Source organism: Convolutriloba macropyga, chromosome 12 (genome assembly GCF_964194025.1).
Source record: "Convolutriloba macropyga chromosome 12, txConMacr16.3, whole genome shotgun sequence".
Lineage (NCBI taxonomy): Eukaryota > Metazoa > Xenacoelomorpha > Acoela > Convolutidae > Convolutriloba > Convolutriloba macropyga.
The window spans coordinates 15,970,121-15,977,742 of record NC_134479.1 but is presented as its reverse complement, the minus strand read 5'-3'; positions in this window follow the sequence as shown (position 1 = coordinate 15,977,742).

The window sequence follows — 7,622 nt, the reverse complement described above, 5'->3', positions numbered from 1 at the left end:
TGAGGAATGTTTGTAATGTTTGCTTTTTATGTTGATATCTGAATCAAATAAAAATCGGGTTTATCAGGGTGTTGAACTTTAATTTGATTTTTGTCAGGGCATTTCTTTGATTTTTCTGAATTTTTGATTTGATTAAGTCTTGTTTTATTTATCAATTTAGGATTTGAGGTATTGGGATTTGGATTTTGGACTAAAACTAGTTCATTAATACTTGTGTTGTTATTATAGTGTGCTTCTGTGGTAAATTCCTTTTTTGCGGCAATTTTTGGGATAATTGGCTTTAGAAAAACCTTTGTTCTTAATAATTAAACCGGACTTTTTTAAATTTTCTTCACATTGTTCACCTAACACATTTATAGTTTTTTTGTTTTTGCAGTGCGGAATCATTGCCCGCAGTTGAATTGTATCAAAAGAACTTTGAAGGGAAATAGTCTTTCTATTCATTTTGATAGTGTACTGTCGTGGAGCTAATTTGATCTGAATTTTTTGGAAATGGATTAGACTACACGATGATTAGCAGCGACAGTGAGTTTTTTAGCCGTAAAAATAATATTCAAACCGTCTAATTACCAACTAATTCGAGATCGTGTTCGCTTACAAAATAGAATCAGAAAGATTTAAAAACGTACACAATTTGCAACCAACCATCTTTCGTAACCTGCCCTTAATTGTCTCTGACCGCAATCATGACGCATCGCATCCAACATCACCATCACAACCCGGGTTGAAATGAAAAGTTTTGGTACAAGTAACAAATGTATAATTCTAGAATGAGATTTTTCCATGAAAATCAATCCAATTTAAATTTGTTGATTTTTTTTAGTAAAGTTCTCAAGGAATGGCAAAATGAGTCATATTTTGAATGAAGTGACAAACATAATGAACATATCCTGAGAATGGTCTGAGCTTTTCAAGTGTCTTAAGCGTTTTGATGGTTGTATTGATATAACAGCAGACGTTTTTGGTTCGGAATGCAAAATTTCATTTTGAGGAAAATATATGAAGGAGCCGTTGAGTTTCCGTTTTTGGGATATGACACTTACGTAGGCTGCGTTGCGCTAAACTCAACTTTGTCCAACGTCCTTTGTATGTGGGAGAAACATCTTTTGAGGAAGCGTATTTGGTTTCCTTTAGTAATGCGATGAGTTCGCTTATGAAAACGCTGCCACTTTTCACACTTAATTCCCTCCATTAGTTGTTTGTCCTCTCGCTTGACGAATTCTCGAACTTCCTTTAAAAATGCATGCCTTCCAGTGAGTATAAATATTAGCAATAAACTTGCCTTTTATTTCTGTAACCCGTCGTTCTTCTGACTCCTGAAGTAGGTTTTTTGCAGAAGATTTTTTTTCTGGTGATATAAAGGAACATTGGTTTGTGTCAATGAGGAATGTTTGTAAAGTTTATATACTCAAGTTGATATCTGAATCAATTATATATCGGGTTTAGCCGGGTGTTGAAGTTTTGTTTGAATTTTGTCAGGGCTTTTCTTTGATTTTTACTGAGTTTTGATTTGATTGGTTCCTGTTGTATTTGTCAATTTACGTTTTGAGGTATTGAGGTCTTTCTATCAATCTTGACATTCAACTGTCGTGGAGCTCATTTGGTCTGAGTTTTTTCGGGGATCAATTATACTACACAAGGATTAGCAACGACAGTGGGTTTTTTGCTGTAGGAATAATTTTTAAAACACTCTAATTACAAACTAACTCGAGATCGTGTTCTCTTACAACGCATTAGTATTATCAGAAAGACCTACAAGCGTACACAATTTGCAACCAACCATCTTTCGTAATCTGCCCTTAGTCGTGCCTGACCGCAATCATGACGCATCGCATTTCACATCATCATGACAATCCGGCTTGAAATGAGAAATTTTGGCACTGGATACAAATGGTTAATTCTAGATTGCATTGTTTTCGCGATAATCAATCCAAATGAATTTTGTTGATTTGCTTAGTAACTTTCTCAAGGGATGGCAAAAAAGAGCTATATTTTGAATGAAGTTACAAATATAATGAAGTTCCTAGGAAAGATCTCAGCTTTTCAAGTGTGTATAGTGTTTTGGTGGTTGTATTGCTATTACAGCAGACGTTTTTCGTTTCGAGATGCAAAATTTTCAGATTGAAGAAAATATATGATCGAGCCGTTGAGTTTCCGTTTTTGGGATATGACATTTACGTAGGCTAATTCGAAATTTATCTCCATCTAACATTTCATCTAACGGTATTTCATCTAAAAGATATTTACAAAAAGCACATTGTCTTCTCTTATACCAATGCCCAAAATATAATATAATTTCAATACAACGTTTTTGCTGAACCGATTGAAGTCCAATCAAAAATTTTCCATTTTTCGGCTGAAACAACAGTAGTTACATAAAATCCAGGTTTATAACAGTGCGTGCCAGGTGTTTCCCTACAATTGATAATAAGGTTGCAATGTTAGATATATCTGCACGAAGTATGAGTCGATTATACGCACATTTTAAGTCAACTGTAGAAAAATAAGAATTTTCAGGTTATCTGTTATTTTTTGATATTGAAACTCAGTGCATTTTGATGTTTGGCTTTTGCTAGATGATTGAAGAGAAGGCCTTTTTAAGTACTTGGGAATCTAAGGCTCATTGATTTGAATTATCTGAGAAGTTTTCTGAAGATTTCCCTCCCAATTCTGTTTTGTGTCCATTCTCAACCATCGCCAGCTGCGAGTCTTGCGTTTTCTACTAACTGTTTGTTTTTATGATAGAAATTAGCTATTTACTTCGATCGGTTCGGTGGAATACGTTTTGAGTTCATTCTTGTTTCTGTTATCTATCAGAAGATTCTGACAATGAAGTACAAGATAGAGTCAATGCAGGTACAACCTACAATTAATTTTTTAATCGGGTGTACGGTTCTACTTATGAAGGCCCCGAAGATGATTGCTTTGCTACTATAACAATTGAAATTGTTTAAAAAAAGTTTTTCCGACAAATGTGAAAATCCAAACCAGAAACATTCTATGGATTTCAACTGTAGAGTCAAGACTTGTATGTAGTATCATCAGAAAATATCCAGCAGATAAGAATTTCAACTAATCAACAACGTCAACTTGGATAGATAACAAAAACAAAAAAGAACTCAAAACGTATTCCAGTGAACTGATCGAAGTATTTTTTCAAATTTTGAACAAAATAAAATACAATTAATAGCTGGAAAACAAAGCGGAAAACGCAAGATTCACAGCTGACCGTGGTTGAAAAGGGACACAAAATTAAAATTGGGAGAAAACGCTTCAAAAAATTTGGAATTTTTATGGTACAACAGCAATCACTACCAGATAAATCAATCAAAATTGATTCTCTCGATTATCAACGCCCCATAAAACAAACAATTATTGCTCAATTTTCAGACATCATCTCGCAAATTGATTTATCGAAACCTAATATAGCGCGATCAAAAATAGGTAAAAGATCATAAGGGGGACGATTTCCGATAAATCTAGAACCGAAAACCAAAGAGGCAATTTTTCGTCTTCAAAAAGTGGTTCAAACTGAGCAACTTTAAAATTGTTCAGTTGAAAATTCTAATCCTCCGACTCTCGTAACCGTCAAAGAGATTTTTCAATACAATTAGCTTTAGAGTCCAAAGCACTTCAAAAGCCATCTCTGTAAACATGTACCAAATTCAAACAGAATTTTAATAAGCGAATGATAGGCCTTCAATTGGCTCCAAAAAAGTCGAATTGAGATGATATTATAATTTTAGTCATTGGTACAAAAGAATACAATGTGCATTTTGTAAATCTTTGTTTAAAACAGTTAGATGAAGATAATTTGAGAATCAACTTACCTAAGTGTCACATCCCAAAAATGGAAACAATGGCTCAGTCATATCTTTTCCCCAAACTGAAAATTCGGATCTCGAAACAAAAACGACTGCTGTAATAGCAGTACAACCACCAAACACCCTCAACGCACTTATAAGGCTGAGATTATATTTAGGACCTGTTCATTGTATTGGTACGTTCATTCAAAATCTGTCTCAACTTTGCCGACCCTTGCGATATTTATTAAATACATCAACAAGTTTCAATTGGATTGATTTTTACGAAAAACATTTCAATACAGAATTATACGTTTGTATGTAGAGCCAAAAATACTCATTACCACCCGGAATGTGAAATCAGTGTGAAATGTGATGCGTCACGATTTTGGTGAGGCACGCTGGTAGAACACAAAAAATGGTTGGATACAAAATTGTGTTTGCCTGTAGTTTTCTCTGAATCTTGTGAACCTTGCTTGTGATCAGTCTATTTAATCCACTATTACTATCGAGTGGAATTTTTTTTGAAATTTTTCACCAACTAGATATCTTTCAATTCGGTATTTAGACACTCTATTAGTCGAAAAGGGATGAATTTAAGCAAATTGGAAATGCATTGACCTTTTGTCACTTGTTTTGTTTCCATACACACTTAAAACTCTATTTTCAAAACATGAGTCATGAGAAAGCCCGACATTGGACACCTAATGTGAAATGCAAACTCCAAAAGATGCCGTTTGAAAAATACACATCAAACGGTATATAAGTGGGATGCAGTAATGGTTGACCGTGTGTTTAGCCGATAACCATCAAAAAGGAAACCTAGCTCACATTTTTTGAAGACGAAAAATTTCCTCTTTCGTTTTCGCTTCTAGATTTATCGGAAATTGTCCCCCTTATGATGCTTGGCTGTAATCTTTCACCTATTTTTGATCGCGCTATATTAGTTTTCAATAAATCAATTCGCGAGATGATGTCTGACATTTGAGCAACAATAATTTGTTCTATGGGGAGTTGATATTAGGGAGAACCAATGTTGCTTGTTTTATCTGGTGGTGATTGCTGTTGTACCACAAAAATACCACAAAAACGTTTTTGAAGAGTTCTCCCTCAACTTTTTTTTGTGTCCGTTTTCAACCACTGTCAGCTGTGAATCTTGCGTTTTCCACTTTGTATTCCAGCTGTGAATTGTATTTTATTATGTTCAAAATTAGCCAAATACTTCGATCAGTTCATTGGAATACGTTTTGAGTTCTTTTTTGTTCTGTTATCTATCCAAGTTGACGCTGTTGATTAGTTGAAATTCTTATCTGCTGGATATTTGCTGATGATACTACATACAATTCCTGACTCTTCCATTGAAATCCATTGCGTGTTTCTGATTCGGATTTTCACATTTGTTAAAATCTTTTTTTTTTAACAATTTCAATTGTTATAGTAGCAAAGCAACCATCTTCCGGGTCTTCGTAAGCAGGACCGTACAACTGATTGTAGCTGGTAATTGCATTGACTCTATCTTGTACTCCATTTTCAGTATCTTCGGTTCGATGGAAGTCTTGTTGTCGATTGTTGTTCTGTTGTTTTAGTTATTTGCAATTTCGTCCTGCGAAGAGGGGATTGCATTGCAATATTGCTGTTGTTGGATGAAAAATGTTTTGCGATTGCGATTGCTATTGAGTAATTTAGAAATTATATTAAAATTTTGTGGGTCCGTTAAGTTTTGGTTTATTCGATGCTGATTTCTCGCTCATTTTTTATGTGTAAAAATTTTTCCAGTTCTTTTTCGAGTTCAGTTTTCTTTCAGAAGTCCCTTCTGCGTGTCAAAGTCTAACAAGATAGTAATAGAATGTCTCTGAATTTAGTATCACCCCTTCCCCCATTCTACAGATTTGCGATTGTTCTTTAAGTTTTCCAAAGATCCTCTCAAATGACTCCCGTTTTTGCTGTATCATTGTGAGGAGGGCATATCTGCTGTACATTGTTTTGGCTTTCCGTGAGAGCTTCTTCCATCGCCGTCCAAAATTTTTGATTTGAAAAACTTTTAAACTCAACATCGGCTTTTTGCCGTAGATTTTTCTTCTAACCTCCGCAGGGGTTCTACTATGATATAATATCGAGGCAGTTCTTTTTTACAAGTGACCACAGTTTGTCCCCGCATAAGAGGCCTGTTTTTGTAGCAATTTTGCAGTTTCAATATAGCTGCTTTGTGTTGGAAAAAATATGCAAGTTTCCGTCAGAATGAGAAAAAACGAGCCAAAAAGCGCAATGCTTGCCGCTCTTTGATTGGCCAGTTATAAATGCATTTCATATTTTTCTAATTTGTAGTTTTTTAGCACATTTTTATAAAAATAGAAAAACGTAACCAAGCTTTCTCCGTGGTTGCAACTCCAACTATCCCATGGGGAATGAGGCTACGGAAAGGCTGAGTGAAGCGCAACTAGATCGGACGCCAAAGATAGTGAAGCGATGACAACTAATATAAGTCTCCAATTATTCTCTATGTTGTACGTTCTCTTTACAAATTTGGTTGTTTGTTCTATGCAATTTAGGTTTTTCCTAAAAAAGCATTTGTGGCTCTTTTCTGCTAGCGCCCCCCCCCCCAGCCTTATATAGCCGTTAAATTTGCACCCCCCAAAATCTAAGTTTTCACTAATTGTGAGAGCGATATTTGCATTTCATTGAAACAAAAGTGTCTATGTTGATTGAAGGCGCTTCTGAATAGTTTCCTTAAAAAGTTTTAAAAAATCATGCCCTTATTGTAGCCGATAACACCAAAAATGATCTAATACAGAAATTTTTATTGATGCTTACGTTATATGCAACAAATTTTGGTTGAGTACGTAATACTTTCAAACCATAGCTGTGCTAGCTTTTAGCAAATGCATATTACTCATATATGTTCACGTATAAGATTACTTAGCTTCAACAATATGTTTACCCATTTATAAATGGGGGGTCGTTAATCTAGTTGATAAAAACATTACCGTATATTTGCTTTTAACAAATTTCTGTTTTAAATTGGCCAATCACAGCTTTAGAATTAATCTACTTGGACAATTTGTGTAAAATGTCCGCTAGTATTTATATTTTATGGTTGTCGGCTAAATATACAGTCGACCAATACTGCGTCCACTTTATATACCATTTGCTTTGTTTATTTTGTATACAGCATTCTTCGAACTTTGCATACTACATTACGCGTCCAATGTCCAAAAAATTGAGTGCACATACTCGATTTTGCCCACTTTTTGGATGACCCATGTAGTTGAGGTGTAAGCGTGTTGGGAAACACAACGAGTGACACAAGACTGATTCAGTTCAAATTTGCCTAAAAGTATCGCTTTTGCACGGATAGAGTATCTTCATACCGAAATGAAAGAAAATCTAATTGGTGATAATTTCAAAAATAACCGCTTGTTGCTCGTAATGCATTAGAAAAACTGCCTAAAAGCACAATTCACTAGAACAATTAAGTTTACGAATTTAGTCTCAAATAAGTATTAATAACATTTGGGGAAAAAATCTTAGATTGATTATATACGCAAAAAGGTGTTTTGGTTCCAACCGCAGAATTTATTAAATTCGCTTTTTAACAAAATGTTGTTTTAAATTGGCCAATCACAGCTTTAGAGTTAATAAACTTGCACAATTTTTTTTATAAATTATCCGCTAGGTTTCCTTTTATTGTGTTATCGGCTAAACACATGTTCAGCCATTACTGCATTCACCTTATGTACCATTTGCTTCATATATTTTATACACGGCATCCTCTGAACTTTGCGTACCACTTTACGCGTCCAATGCCAGAAAAATCGAGTA